Below are 16,563 nucleotides of genomic sequence, written 5' to 3' on the forward strand. Positions count from 1 at the left end.
GAGAGCACCTTGATGCCGCTAGTTGATGCCTTCAACTATTGCCTTGAGGATATTGATATGGAAGACTTGAGTTGGAGTGCCCTGGAGTTTTCCTGGAATAACAAAAGATGCGATCTCAGAGTTGCTAACAAGCTGGACAGGGTTGCTGTCAATAAAGCTTAATTATCCTCCTTCCCCTCTAATCCCATCTTTCAGGAGCCATGGATCTCGAACCATGGCTCCATTGTCATTCACACCCAGCCTTTATCTCCTCGGGCCCAAGCAGTTCAAGTTCTTTAATATGTGGTCGTCACATCCTAACTATCCCAACATTGATAAAAGATCCTGAAGAATTCTGTCTAGTGTCGTTTTGCTCTCATTTCCTTTGCTCAGAAACTCAAAATTGTTAAAAGAGCTCTTAAATCTTGCAACTTCTCTTGCTATGGAAACATCAGCTCCCAAGTTCGAATTGCAGGGTTAAGCTTTTGGACTTTCAATTGAGGCTTCAATCTGATGGTCATAGTTCCTTGTTGGCTAAAGAGGAAAACGCTATCTCCAAGGAGCTTAAATCCCTGACTCTCCGAAAGAAGGTTTCTTAAGGCATAAATCTAAAGTAAAATTACTTGAGCTTGCAGACTCAAATTCCGGGTACTTCCACAGGGACAGGAAAGCAAAAAAACTAACACTAACTCCATCTCCATCTCCATCTCCATCTCCATCTCCATATCCATGCTCCTTTCCACCGATGGCTACCCTGTACTAAAGTGGAAGATATCAAAGGTGTGGCAGTGGGCTACTTCATGAATTAATTTAGGCCATCTTCCCTCCCCTCCCCGAGTGCCATCCTTGACGGCTTACTTAAGAAGTTTTTGCCTTAGAACCTCCATAGCTCCCTCTAGGCCCCTTCCTCGAGGAAGATATTCTTTCTGCAATTCATTCCCATAGGTTGATAAAGCCTTTGGCCTAGATAGCTTTAGTATGGGTTTCTCCTCCTTGGCCTCGCCATGGTTCGAAATCTCGCTGAAATTTTGGTATTTTGGGCTTTTTTTTTTTCCGAAATGAAATAAGGCACGAATCAGTGTTTACCATATTTCGATCGAAATTTCGGTATTTTGGCCAAAATTTTGGTATTGTTTCGGTATCTCACCGAAACGATACATTCCATGCCCTATAAATACAAAATTTCGTTGAGATAGAGTCGAAATTTTGGTATCTCGACTCTATCTCGCTTGTCTCGGTGGTTTCGGTTCCATTTGCATATTTTGAAGGAAAAACACTCCAACAAGCTTCTAATTGGCCACATCATCACACATTTTGACTTCCATTGGACTCCTACAAGAAGATCTACACATTCAAAGCTTAGGAAAGGTTGAACACATTATTTATTTGTTTTATTATCATATTATATCTTGTTCTAGCAATGAAGCAAGTAAATTCTCTAGAACAGTTCGACGGTTGCTGCCAAACAAAGGTGCAACTCTAAAACAATGTCATGTTCTAATATTTTTACGTTTTTATGTTTTAAACATGTTTATTAACCTTAAAATAAGCTACCCACCAAATTTCAGGTCAAAATATGGCCGTTTGACCATCGAAACAGTCAACCGAAAAAAAAAAATACACTTACTCTGCCAAGATCTCGCTGAATTGATGTTTTTGAACCTACCGAAACACCAAAACGAAACGAAACGAAACGAAATTTCGAACCTTGGGCCTCACACATTATTATAGCAGACGTGGTCATAGCTTTGCAAAGTTTCTTCTCCTTCTATGAGCAGATCAGAGAGATCAACCACACCTTCCTTTGCCTTATCCCTAAGAAGGAGAGTGCTTCTTCCATTATAGATTTCAGGCTTATATCCCTTTACAATCTCTTGTACAAGTTCGTTGCCAAGATCCTTGCAAACCGGCTCAAGCTTGTAATTAACTCCCTCGTCAAAGATTAACCAATCGGCCTTCATCCCTAGTAGAAGCATCACTGATAACATTCTTTTATGCAACGAGATTGTTAAAGCCTTTGAGTCAAAGAACCATCCCCCCCTGTAGCCTTATAAAGATCAACATCTATAACACTTTTGACTCTTTGAGTTGGGACTACATTGATAATGTTATGCTCAAGATGTTCTTCCCTCTTACCTTCGTCAACTGGGTCTATCGTTGCCTCTCCTTAGCTCAGTTCGAAGTGTTCATCAACGGCTGCATAACTTGTAACTTTCTCTCTATTGTTGGCGTTCGTCAAGGCTGTCCCATATCCCCTTACATCTACATTCTGGCCTTAGAAGTTTTCTCAAGAAGTATCCAAACCAAGATGGACCGGTATCTCATCTTCCCCCTTCAAAATGCAAGGCTTTCCGAATTTCCCACCTGGCCTTTGCTGGTGATCTCAGGATCTTCTCCAAAGTGAACTCTTCTTTGTGGATGCTGTTATAGGCTGTTTCTGCTCCTTTGAAGGAATGTCAAGCTTACGTGTTAACCTTTAGAAGTCTCTCCTCTGCTTAGTTGGTGTTTTTGAGGTCGATAAGCTCAATTTGAAGGGCATCACAAGGTTTCCCATGGGTTGTCTACCAGTCATATACAGTGGCCTCCCTTTGATTCGCTTCAAGTTGTTATCCCACCATTGTTCCCCCATCATCAATCACATCCGCAAGAGAATTCACTTTTGGAGGGGCAAGCTTCTATTATATGCTAGCTGGCTCGAGCTAATCAGATCAGTCCTTTAGTCCTATGTTTATTGGTTGGGTATTTTCGGGATTCCTCATTCCACCATCAAAAGCTTGAGTCTTTGATGTGTGCCCTTCTCTGTAAAGGTTCAGACTCTCCCAAATTCTTGCACCCTATCAGTTGATCTACTATTTGACTCCCCAAGCAAGAATGGGCTCTAGGCTCGAGAAGAATCAAAGATGTTAATATCCTCAGTATCCTTAAGTTGATCTGGAAGATTGCCGCTAAAGAAGAAAAGCATTCGGGTCGATTGAGTCCACTTTAGATTTCTCTAGAATAATTCTATATGGATTGTTTCCCCTCCCTAGATGCTTCTTGGGTGTAGAGAAAAATCCTAAAGTTCAAGCATTTGGCCTCTGGTGCCACCACTTCCCTTATTGGTGATAGGGCAGGCTCCTTGCTCTGGTTGGATCCTTAGCACCCTCTTGGGATTCTCATTCTCTCCATCGGTAACAGATCCAGATACTCTTCTAGCTATGCCAAAATGGCTAAGGTATTAGCTGTCCTGATCGACTCTATCTAGGCCCCTCAGCCTCCTTCCATCCTATCCTTTACATGGGATGCACTTTCTCTTAAATAGAAGGCCCAGGGGAGTCGTGACCTCATTATCTGGATTGCTTCTTCCTCTGGCCAGTTCTCTAATTCTGTGTGGAATTTCATTCGGGCTTGGGCCGCCATTGTCCCCTGGCATAACACTGTTTTATTCAGATGCCCCATTCCCCGCTGCAGCTTCACTCTATTGGGGGGGGGGCACTCACCCGCTCTCTACTTAATTTTTCTCATCCAAAGATAGATTCTTGCCCCTTGCGACACCATAGTTTTTAAGGCGCTGGTAAGGCGACACCTTAGTAACGCCTTGGCACTGATGCGGTCTAGAGATGGTAAGGCAGTGCTCCGCCTCATGTGAAGTGGCGCCTTATAGGTTTTATTTTTTATTTTTTTAAACACATTTTAAAATTGTTTGATGAAGATTCCAAATATAGATTTTTTATTGGTAGGTGTATGGTTTTGTTAACACTTGAGATGTATGGTATCAGCTTTACTCCACCAAAAAAACCAAAACAAAACAAAAACCCGATTCACAAACAGGGTTTGGATTTTGTCAAGGGTTTTAAGAAAGGGCTTTGAGAAGGAATCAAGGAACAGGGGAGAACCATTGATCCAGACAACCATTTTGCTCCGGCAGCAGTGAGCTTTATTCTTCTTTGACAGGAGTAGAAATATAGTGGATGACCTTAGGGCTTAGGCACTCATTTTGGCATCATAGAGGTAACTATAGTAAATACTTGTATTTTTTATGTCTTCTTTTCTTTATATTTATAATTTTGTTTCATAATTATTCATTTATATTATATGTTAATATGATTGATGATTGATGATTGATGATTGATGAAAATGAACTTAGTTTATTCACTTTATTGATTTGTTTTTTTGATGAATATCTTACATTGGTATGAATATGAACCTTTAATATTTATTTAACATATGAGTAATAGGATTCAACTAGGATTTGAGCCAAATAGATTGGTTTTATAAAAAAAATTACAAAGGAACACTTTAGTCGATAAGGCGACGCTTTATGCCCGCCTTATCACTAAGGCGCTCCGAAAAACCCTCAAACGCCTCCGTCACCTTACCGCCTTAAAAACTATGTGCGACACTGCCTTTGTTGCAACTCTCGGGAGGACCTTCTCCTTAGTTTGGAAGGGCTTCATGCCAAATGCCGGTCCCAGAACTAGCAAATCTTGCCCTCTGATTCAAAATGGAATAGAGTGGACATGACCATCGTTGGTAAATCTAGATGTGACTTGGTGGACAAGCTTGCTTTGGTGCCACCATTTACCATATTTGGATGGAGCGTAACATCAGGCAATGGACCCATAAATCTGAATCCATTTAGTAGATTTGGGATCCTATCTCCTTGGACATCAGATCGAAACTTCCGAGTTTCTCCTCTTGGTGCCTTGAAACCCTGAGGAATAGGCTCATTGTTGTCTCCTAGGATCTCCCTTTCTTGTTGTCCTTTGCCCTTCTTTCTTGAGGGTACTCGCTTTGTGTTTTTATTTGTTTCACTTCTCTTTTTTCTCCCCCTCTGAGAAATTGACCTTGATTTTCCACTTTTTCTTAATATATTTTAGGGAAAATTATGCCCTCTCCCCTGGACTTTGTCTGAATGACATTTTTACACCCATTGTTTCAGCAATTATGCCCCCCTCCTTTACGTTTTGAATATTCTAACAACAAGACCCAGTCCGTTAGTGCCCATTAGGTTGGCTCTGTTATATGATGATCTCACCTAATGATAAACCTCTAATGGCCAAAATACCCTTCATTTAGGGTGAGTTTACCTTTATATCCTTGTGAAGGGTTCTTCATCGAGTGGCTGCCACTGTTTCTCTCCTTCAACTGTCGCAACACACACACTCTCTCTCTCTCTATCACCTGCTCACCTCACCGCTACAAGTGTGCAACCACGCACCTTCTTTGTTTATAAAAAGATAAAGAAGAAGATGGATGAATCACCGTTTGTTGGAAGCCGTTAAGATAAGCTGAGGATAAGTTGTTGATTCATCATCATCGCAAGAAGCTTTGGTGGTAACATCGACCAGAAAGGGCTGCTTCAAGATCTTCTCTTCAATGGGGCCCTCCCCTTGGCACAATTTCATCTGGTTCAAGCATCACATCCCCGCCAAAGCTTCACGACTCGTAGAGTTTTCCCAAACTTCTTACCTACTCATTCATTCCTCATTCAGAGGCACCCCAGTGGACCCCTATATGCACCCTATGCGATATGAAACCTGAAAGTATCGAGCGTCTCTTCTTTGCCTGCACTGTCTCATCCTCTATTTGGTAAGGGATCCTTGGCAACTGTTATTCATCCAACGGAAGAATTCTCCCATTTCATAGAGAATGGATTTGGCTTGATATGCCTTTTTAGGAAAAGTCTATTTGTGATATTGTGGGAAATCTCGCCTTTTGTGCAACCAGAAATCAGATCTAGATGGAAAAAAACCATAGGAAATGGATATCCAATTCTCACTCTTTGATAAGATTTGGGGCTCCATCCCTTTTGATGTCAAGGCCAAGATTTCCTGTCTTTCATCCACTTATAAACTCTCCCTTAGAAATTATCGCATTGTAAATTCCTGGGAGCTCTCTATCTCCATTATCAGGAATAGCCCTACCCCTTGAGTGTGGGGTTTTGCTTTTCCTCTCCCCCTCCCCTCTTTAGGGGCTGTATATTTCTTCTGTTTTGGTAATGAAATTTTTACTCACTACCAAAAAAAAAAAAAAAAAAAAAAAAAAAAATCAACCAGCAAGGGAGCTGTCATCTCTTCTCTGACGAAATGCACACACAACAACAATAGATGAATCAACATAGCGTCACCTCTTCTCTATCTCACAGCACACCCATTTCATTGATTTTAATTGAAAAAAAAAAACCTGAAACCCAAACTGCTCTCTGTAAGGCTCCAAATCAATGGAAAAAAAAAATCCCCAAATAGAAATGAAATTCATGAAAGCAGACACCTGATTTCACAGTTTTTATCATGAAACCGAAACCCACAATTACATACCAATGCTTTGGACTATGCCATTAGTGGAGTTCTTATTGCAAGAGGGGCACCCAACTGCCTGTGAGAGCCATAAGCTTAATGACACCGAGCTTCTTATGAGGCTTTTCTTGCTGATTATCCAAGGGTTCAACATTTTTTTCTTCTATGTATGAGGTTGAATTCAATTTGATATTTCTTCGGAATACATTTCCCTATTATGAGTTGGCAAGGGACCTTTGCCTCAAGAAGCGTGTAGTTCTGAGTTCGACTCCTCTTACCTTAGACCACTTACACGGGAGTGTTTAGTGCTCTTCACTGCTTTCAGCGAAAGTTGAATGGTTCTCATTCAACCCAGTATGACTCTGTCTATACGGTTGTGGGATCAGTATAGGCCCGTGGGACTAGTCAAGCTGATGGCCTGGATACCCGTCATTAGAGACCGATCTTGATCTGTTCAGGAGTTCTTATTATGGAAAAGAAGATTATAATCGATTATGGTTAAATGGTGCTTCATAGTCTTCATCAGCCGCTTGCCAAGATCGTGTCCCAAATACTCCATAATCATAAATCTCGATACAGAAAGGAAGATTATAATTGATTCTGGTTAAATGGTGCTTCATCGTCTTCATCAACCACTCGTCAAGGTCGTGTCCCAAATACTTTGTAAAACTTTAAATCACCCGGAAAGTTCAAACATAGATAAAGTAAACCTGAAACCCAGACTGCTTTGGATCCAGTAAATCCTTATCTGCTTCCAAGAATTCAAGTTCAGTTCACCTACAGATAAACTAGAGAAGTTTGGGTGGATTGCTTGATAAAGATTTGGTCAACGAGTACTGAGAGGAAGGAAAGGCATGTGAAGCTTGATAAATGGATTAGGAGGATGGATTTTGAAAGGTTTGGGAGGGTGGCTTTGAGCTACCATGCTCTGTTGCAAGGAAGGATACTATTGCAAACATGGTTTTAGGTATCGGTATCGAATTGGCCGTATTGTACTGGTATCAGATGAGATCGATCTCGATGCCTAGATGATCCAGGACCAGGTATCTTATTTGTATCAAGGGTAAAAGCGTATATATACAAAAACATATTTTTTTTTATAAAAAGTAGGGGTAATATTGATTGATCCAGATCACTATCGTATTGGTATCGGCTAAGACCGGTCGATATGGTACCGATACCGATAACTATATCCTTGATTGCAAACCTATGGTTGTGATGGGTAGAAGATCAAAGAAGAGAATGACTGTTTAGTAATTTGTTGGAAAAATCAAGCCATGTTTTCTGTTTCAAATTGAAGTGTAGGTGTCAGACCCCACCTTCACTTACCTGAAGGCTAGTGAGTTGGACACATAACTGTATCGACAAATCCATCCAGGATCTTCGATGCAGTACTTTAAGGTTACAAAATTATGAAATAAATCTATGATCCCCAATACCTTATAGTAATCAGTAAGATAAGCACAATTGGTGAATTCTATTGATATGTACCATATCCACACAAGAGAATGTTTACCATGTCACAGCGTAATTACAATATTGCCCCTAGGGTTACATCAAGTATGTACACAAAAGAATAAAAAAGGGAAGACGACCACTATCATCTTCAAGGTGCCCCAAAGGCACAATCATCACACACAGCTTGCCTTATGTGCAACTAATTTCTCGTCCTATAGCTCATCTCGGTATAGAGCTAGCACCTCTACGAAAGTCTCTAGAGGGTTGCCTATCTCACTATCTAAAAACATTTCAACAACTGGGGTGAGCTTCCACGTAGCCCAGTGAGAGGCGGACATGCAAGCAACACAATCACGTATGAAATACAACAATAATAACAATGCTCAACAACATCAAATGAATGCGTATTAGATGATTGCAATGTCATGATCCGGTTATTATCACACAAGCCTAGTCAACAAATGTTAAGTTCATATTGGGTTTTAGTGCTACAACATTGGTGGTATGCCTAGTCACGAATGTACGTTATTAGTCCCCGACGATACAAGCTAGTTGCGAGTCAAGAGCATACCGGTCCCTACATAGCTACTTCTGTACCCGGTAAGCCCCTATTAATAATCCCCCATATATACCGCAAGATCGGTATCCAACCTTCGGTGAAGGGCATATCACAACACCGGTATCCAACTTTCGGTGAAGAATTTGTTATGATGCCTGTACCCCCACCTCAGTCATAGGAAATTCCCCCAACCTCAGTCCGTCGGACGGTAGGATTAGCCAATACCTATCCCCCTATTGGCAAGGGTTATAGCACTTGAGTTATTCTCCTAGCCTGATGCAATCTAATATGAAATCATATCACATCACAGTCATACTCACACACACTATGGGCATATAATGTTGGAACCCAACCTTCGGCTACCCTGCACCCCACACTCACACACTCTATGGGCATCAGTCCTAGAACCCAACCTTCGGCTGCCTTGCATCCCATTCATCAACACCAACACACTCATTGTGGACATGCAATGCCAGAACCCAACCTTCGGCTACCCTGTATCCCATTCATCAACGCCAACACACACACACCGTCACCAACATCAATATCAACACTAATATGCATAGTTCAATTCTCAAATAGTAACGGGTTCTTAATGCAAAGCTCATGAGCACATGCATACATAACATGTTATAAATATTCCTCAAAATGATTCACAACACCCACTCACCACTTGCCCCTATGAGTTGCGTATTTCCGATGACTTCATGCCAAGTTGCCTCACCACTTGACGGCTCTATTCATAGGTAACACAAAGGGTTTTTAGATCAAACTATATAAAATACTAATTCTCTTCTTATGGTGTTAATCATACCCACCACTTCATGGTTTACCCATTTTAGGTAGGTTGTACATGTTAAGGTTAGTGTTCTAGGGTTAGAATTCATGCATGTAACATATGCTCACACTAATTAGCTTAGGAATGATGTGATTAGTAACATATAAGGCTTAGATTCTAAGGGTTTGTCCAATTTCTACGATTTAAGGTTTAAGTTACTAAATTTTAGGAAATCAAATTGGGGTTTTCATGCATTGGGTCCCTAGAACCAAATGTGGTTGCCCCAATCCCTTAGTCTAGGTCTCCTTCATCAATTCCCCAACCTATAGTTGAGTTGGGGTGGTAGATCATAGGGGTTTTGGTCAAATTCCCAAATTTGGGGTTTAGGTTACCCATTTTGGGAAATTTGGGTGGGATTCATGCATTGGTCTCCAGTTTCATTTAAGATCACCCCAAGTCCCCTATATTTAGGTGTATTACATTATTTCCCCAACATATAGTTAGGTTAGGATGGTAGATTATAGAGGTTTGGTCAATTTCCCAAATCTAGGGTTTAGCTTGTCTAGTTTGGGAATTCAAGATGGGGTTTTCATATGGGAGGTCTCCCCGGTCGAATGTGAGTGGCTCAATTAGCTAGATTAGGTCTCCTACACAGAAGTCCCAATTAAATTTTGTAAATCATGTAGGTGAACAATGGGAATTTCGGTTGGGGTTGCCCAATTAACTAAGATTAAGGAATAGGGTAGGAGAGAGGGCAAGTACTAATGAGAGGTAGAGAGAGTGTAACTCACCTTCAATGGGGTAGGTGAATGGAGGTGAATTCCTCCCTTGCTCTTCCTTCTTCCTTGCTTTATTCTTCTCCTTTCGCCCTTCTCTGGCTTTTAGTCTGGTAGGAATGAAATGAATGAGCAAGTAGCTCTATTTATAGTAACTTAAGTGAACTAGGGGTTGTTTGGGAAAATAATGGGTTTCTCTAATAACTTTTTATATGGTAACTTAAGTTTACTGAGGTTTGTTTGGGAAACAAATGGGTTTTGCTTATAACTCTTTATATGGTAACTTAAGTTCACTGAGGCTTGTTTGGGAATTAAATGGATTTTCTCTCATTACTGGGTTAATTCCTCAATCGGCGCTAGTGGGCCCACCTTTGAGTGATCTAGCACATTAATCCATTCATTGGTAGGTAATACCAACTATTGGAGGTGGTCTGAGGTGCACGGATGTGCGGACCCGGGCTCCATGGCCAAATAACCTATTTTGTCACAATACTCCTACCGGTGTGTGTCAATTTTTCCCAACATAGTTGGAACAACTTCACCTTGTTGCACTGGGGGTTTCAAATGCCTGTACAAGGGTGTAGGCCCGACTTCAGTGTAACTCATTACTCGGGTTTAGGTAAACCCCCTTAATTGTGTTGTAGGCTCCTTTCTGGGCAGTAGACCCCCATTCTCCATTGTCAAAGCTTCCTTTATGAAACAATGGAAACCTTCTTGCTCCCTATCCACTTACATGCTAGACAATGGGACCTTTGTCTTCGACTTTGACTCCGACTCCGACTTTGACTCCGACAAAACTCTTGCCATTGATGGAGGACCTTGGTACAACAACAACCAAAACCTTATCCCAACTTAATGGGGTCGGTTAAGAGGACCTTGGTACGTTGGGAAAAAACCCTTTTTCCTTAGGCAAAGGGAAACTAATACATCGTGCACTCAAACCGAGTCGTCTTCCATTCCTCTTTGGGTTGTCTTCCCCATTTTCCCCCTTCATTTCTGATGTGTAAAGGGCCTCAGCCTAGTCAGATCCATCATCAGAAAGCCCCTCTATTCTGATAAGCGTATAAAGACTATGAACATATTATCTTTCCCAAGAATATGCATCGAAGTCCAAGCGGACCATGATCTCCCATCCTCGGTTACGATCATGGACGGTGAAGGCCACTCCTTTGTTCAAGAGGTCAAATATGATTGGTTGCCCCCCTCATATTCATTCTGTAAATGCTTCGGACATAATACTTCACTGTGCTTGAAAATCCCATCTAATGATAATGTTGCCAACAAAGACTAAGCTCCATCCAGTGATCAATTGCTGAATCCCATATTCCAGGATCATATTACAAAAAGAAACAGGAAAAAAGGAAATCGGGATGCTCAATCTGCTAAAGCTTTGTTGCCGGAATCCACCACTGGTCCCCAATCTACTGAAGCTTTGACCTCTCGGACCACTGGTCCCCCATTAAAGGCATTATCTGTTGGTCCAAACCCTTTCTCGGTGTTGGCAACGTCTGACGATGCTGATGGTGAAGATCATACTCTTATTTGCTCACACGCAATTGCTGCTACCTTTGTTCTTCCATTTGAGGGCTCTTTCCCTCTAGACTGCCAGGATAGTCTCTCTAACCCCTTGGATCCCATGCCCGATAGCCTCAATCCCTGTCTTCCTCCCCTGTTCTAGTTGCCCCTGCTGTTGATACTCCTGCCTCGTTCCTCGGCCCTAAATTCCTTTTATCCCATCCGTCCAAGCTGATCCAACCCTGAACCACCTTTTATTCCACTGAACCAATTCCTACCGGTTTATCTTCTTAAAAAATTCTCCAAATACCCTACAGACCACCCACTATACCCTGGTAACCTATACAACTCGACCCACCGATTTAACCAGCCAAACCCACCCTTCCAATATTCAACCTGACCCATCCATTCCTAACCCTCGGCATCCATCTTCTTTGCCCGACGCTGGTGCTCTTGTTACCAACCACCATTTTTATGTCAGTAGACCTTCACCCACCGTCGCCTTCTGCTCAAGTCGTGCCCCCGTCTGTTGCCTTCCCTTTGGCCATTCCCCCCGTCGTCGTCTCTGAAGATGACGTCTACTGTTGCTACCACTCCACCGTCGTCTGCTACTACTACCACTCTGTCGTCTTTTGTTACTACCACTCTGTCTACGTCTATTGCTGCTACCACTCCTCCATCATCTGCTGCTATCACTCCGTTGTCGTCTGCTGTTGCTACCACCTCGTCATCTACTGCTGCTGCTACTGCTACCACTTAACTAGTCATGACAGTTCCACTCCCTGGTCCTATGCATGATTCCGACGATCGCTTCAGCTCTCTCCTGGCCATGGAAGGCCACGCTGCTAACAACTACATTTTGAATTTTAGCTGCCACACGCAATCGTCTGCCTCCGAAGACCCTAAACAGTCCTCTTCACTGCTTCTCTCCCTATGCCTCTGCCCTGCCCTGCCCCTCAGGGCCCTCTCGAGCCCCTTCTGTTGGCTCTCAGCCTTCTCTGGACATCAACAATGATACATTGGTTCTTCAAAAACATAGCAGAAGCAATCCCCAGACCATTGAGGGAAATTCTCCATGATCTGGCACTCCTGCTCATCATGGCACTTCGCAAGCTCCTCTGGCTGGTTCTTCGCAAGCTCCTCTTGTTGACTCTTCGTAAGCTCCTATTGCAGGTTCTTTGCAAGCTGCTCTTGTCGGCTCTTTGGATGAGATCACTGCAAACCTTCCTACACCCACACCCACCAATTCCACCACCTCCACTACTACTTCAATTCCCATCACAATCATTGCTCTCATATCCATTCATAGAAAAAAAAAAAAAAAAAAAAAAAACCATCCTCCACCAGCCCCTCCTCTACCAGTACTAAATCCTCATCCATCCCCATTATTCCCCCCGTCATTGGCTACAGCCGCCAGCCTCCCTCTACATCGGGTCTCCCTATCCCCAAAACCCCCTACAGCTTGCCCAAATGGTCGATGCCCGCCACCCTTGGCAATTAATGATTCCTTGGACTATTTAGAGTGTTCGAGGTCTCAATTCCTCAGCCAAACAAGCTGACATCAGATCCAGAATTCACTCCTCTCAGTCCAATCTTTGCTGTCTCCTGGAAACCCGTGTTCTGGTGGTTAATGCTTCTCGGATTGCTTCCTCGATAGCCCCTTCTTGGTCCTTTGCATCTAACTGCCTCCACAGTTCTAATGGTAGAATATGGATTCTTTGGGACCCCTCTTTCCTGACCATTTCTATTCAATCCTCATCTGCCCAAGCCATCCACATCTCTATCTCCCACCCTTCTGGCCCTTCATCTACTTTCTCTCAATCATATATGCCTGTAATTGGGCCCTCTTAGGGGCCCCCTTTGGTCCGATCTGCTCTCTTTTGCCCCCTTCACTGGTTCCAACCCCTGGAGGATTATGGGAGATTTCGATGTGATCCGCTTTAGTCATGAGAAGCATGGGGGCAACTCCATTGACTCCCAGGCTGTTGATTCTTTCAATGATTGCATTGATGACCTCAATCTCACTGATCTTAGATGGTCGGGAGTTAAGCTTACTTGGCGTAATAGAAGATCTGGTAATCTCCACGTGGCTTGCAAGCTTGATAGGGCCCTGGTAAATGAAGCATGGCTTGACACTTACCCTTCCTCCCATGCGTGCTTTGGCCTTCTTGGGATTTCGGACCATAGCCCCATCTCTCTCCATGTCCTCCCATTCCTCTCCTTTGGCCCTAAACCTTTTAAGTTCTTTGATATATGGTTTTCCCATTCTGATTTCCTCCCTTTAGTCCAAGATGCCTGGAGCATTCCTACTCCTTGCTCCCTCACCCCTCTTCTTGCCTTTGCTAAAATGCTCAAGAATGTTAAAGCATTATTAAAGCTTTGGAATTCTTCTACCTTTGGGAACATCTCCTCCCAGGTTTCCTCTTGCCGGGACAAACTCCACTCCATTCAATCCAGACTCCAGCTTGATCTTCTTAACCCTACTCTGGCTGAAGAAGAGAGAGCAACTGCTTTAGATCTCTCTTTGCTTCTGGACTAGGAAGAATGTTTCCTTCTTCAGAAAGCCCGCATTAAATGGCTTGATTTGGGAGACTCTAATTCTGCCTATTTCCATCGTTCTCTCAAAGCCAGGAACAGGGCTAATACCATCCTAAGCTTATCTCCTCCACTGGTACCGAGCTTTTCTCTCCTGACCTCATCAAGTTAGAAGTTGTCTCCCACTTCCATGGGCTCTTTTGCCCTCCCCCTTCTCCTCTCCCTTTTCCCTTATCCCCCCCAATATCCTCAATAAGTTTGTCTTGATGAGTTGCTCTGTTTCCTCCAATCCATCCCAAGTGAGGAGGAAATCCTCTCTGCCATCCTTTCCCATATGGCCAACAAAGCCTCGGGACTTGATGGCTTCAGCATGGGTTTCTTCTCATCCTGTTGGAACATCATCTGCAATGTTCTTATTCTTGCGGTCTGCAGTTTCTTCTTCAACCCTAACCAAATTGGAGGGATCAATCACACTTTGCTTTGTCTCATCCCCAAAAAGGAAGGTGTTGTTTCCATGTGTGACTTCCATCCCATTTCTCTCTGTATTCTTCTATACAAGTTCATTGCCAAAATCCTTGCTAATCGTATTCAGAAAGTCACAATATTATTCTGTCACATGATTGTTCGTAGTTTTGACTGCAAGTCTCATACCTCGGCTGCCCTCCTCAAGATTGATATCCATAAAGCGTTCGACATGATTAATTGGGACTTTATTTCTAATGTTTTGCTCCAAATGTCCTTTCCGGCATCTTTTGTCCACTGGGTTCACTCTTGTATCTCATCCTCCCGATTCTATCTTAATGAATGGCAGTCCGACCGGTTATTTCCCCTTGGGTCGAGGTATCTGTCAAGGATGCCCCCCTTTCTCCTCTTCTCTTCTCCTTATCATTGGAAATCCTCTCCCGCTCCATCCAATCTACCACTGATCTTCATCTCATTTCTCCCATCCCTAAATGCAATCTCTTCTTTTTTCCTATTTAGCTTTTTCTGATGACATCATGATCTTTTCCAAGGCTGATCCCCTCTCCATCACCAATATCATGTCCACTCTTCGCTCCTTTGAATCTCTCTCGGGCCTCAGCATTAACCTCCTCAAATCCAACATCTTCCTCTATAGCGTCACCCCTGATATCCAACACATCCTTTCTAGAAGCTCGGGTTTTCTGCTTGGATCCTTGCCTGTCAAATACCTGGGTCTCCCTCTCCTTCCCTCCAGGATTTCTTCTCACCATTGTACTCCCTTGCTTGATCTTCTCTGAAAAAAGCTCCAACTTTGGAGAGGAAAACTCCTCTCTTTTGCCGGCCGCCTTACCCTAATCAGGTTAGTCTTCCAGTCCATGTATCTTTATTGGACCGGCACTTTTGTCCTCCCTACCTCGGTGACTATAATCATTGAAAGACTCCTTTGCTCCTTACTTTGGAAGGGCTCAGACTCTTCCAATTTCCTCCGGCCTCTTAGCTGGAAGAAGGTTTACCTTCCCAAATCTGAAGGAGGTCTCGGAATTAGAAGAATCAAAGATGCCAATTCTTTGAGAATCCTCAAGCTCATCTAGAAAATTATTTCCAAACATAAAAGCATTTGGGTTGACTGGATCTATTCCGGGTTACTCAAGCATAACTCTCTTTGGACAACCCCTCTCACTTCTGATGCCTCATGGATTTGGAGGAAGATCCTTAGTCACAGGCCCATTACCCTCCCAAGTATTTCCTTTTCCATTGGCAATGGCAGGACCACATCTCTTTGGAAGGACCCCTGGCATCCTCAAGCAGCTTGTCTCACTTGATCTCTCACAAAACCATCTACTCTTCCAGTCCCCTTGCCAATGCTTTTATCTCCTCTATCCTTTCTCTTAATGGTTGGTCCCTTCCCTCTTATCCCCCCCTTGATCTTTGGACCTCCCTCCCTCCTCTCCCCTTGGCCGTCAAGGTAGGGAAGATAAATGCATCTGGCTCCCCTCCCCAAACGGGATCTTCTCCTCAGCCTCTGCTTGGTCCTTCATTTGAACCTTTTCCTCAATGGTCCCGTGGCATAAGCTGGTTTGGTTTAAAGGCCATATTCCCCGCCAAAGCTTCACTTTAGCATTGCTTGTCCAATTGTCTCCATACCCAATCATTTCTCATCCACCGCCATATCCTCGTCAACCCTTCCTGCTGCCTCTATCCCCTAGGTAGGGAGGACATCCCCCACCTCTTCTTCTCCTCCCCCATTGTTTGGAAATCTGTCCTTACCAAGTGCTGGCCGGCTAGGAGATGTGTCCTCCCTTTCCATAGGGAATGGAATTGGATAGACATGACCTTCTCTGGTACTACCATTTGTGACACCATTGGTAAATTGGTTTTCTGTGCTACAATTAACCACCTTTGGATGGAGCATAACATTCGTAGATGGACCTCCAAATCTCGGTCTCCGGATAAGATTTGGAAAGCTATCTACTTAGATGTTACTTCCAAAACCCATGCCTTCTATGCTGGTCCTGTCCCTAACTCCTTTAGGAACACCCACATTTTAACTTCATGGAACCTGCAGGTCGATCTCATCCCCTCCTCTTGATGGCTATATAATCCCTCCCTTTTTGTTGTTGTCCCCTTGGACTTCGATGTATTGTTTTTGTTCTAATTTTGTTTCCCCCGGGGTTGGCTTCTCCTTGTTGGCTTAAGCGTTCCCCCCCACCCCCCCCGCCAAAA

The sequence above is a fragment of the Macadamia integrifolia genome, unplaced genomic scaffold, assembly GCF_013358625.1.
Source record: "Macadamia integrifolia cultivar HAES 741 unplaced genomic scaffold, SCU_Mint_v3 scaffold571, whole genome shotgun sequence".
NCBI lineage: Eukaryota > Viridiplantae > Streptophyta > Magnoliopsida > Proteales > Proteaceae > Macadamia > Macadamia integrifolia.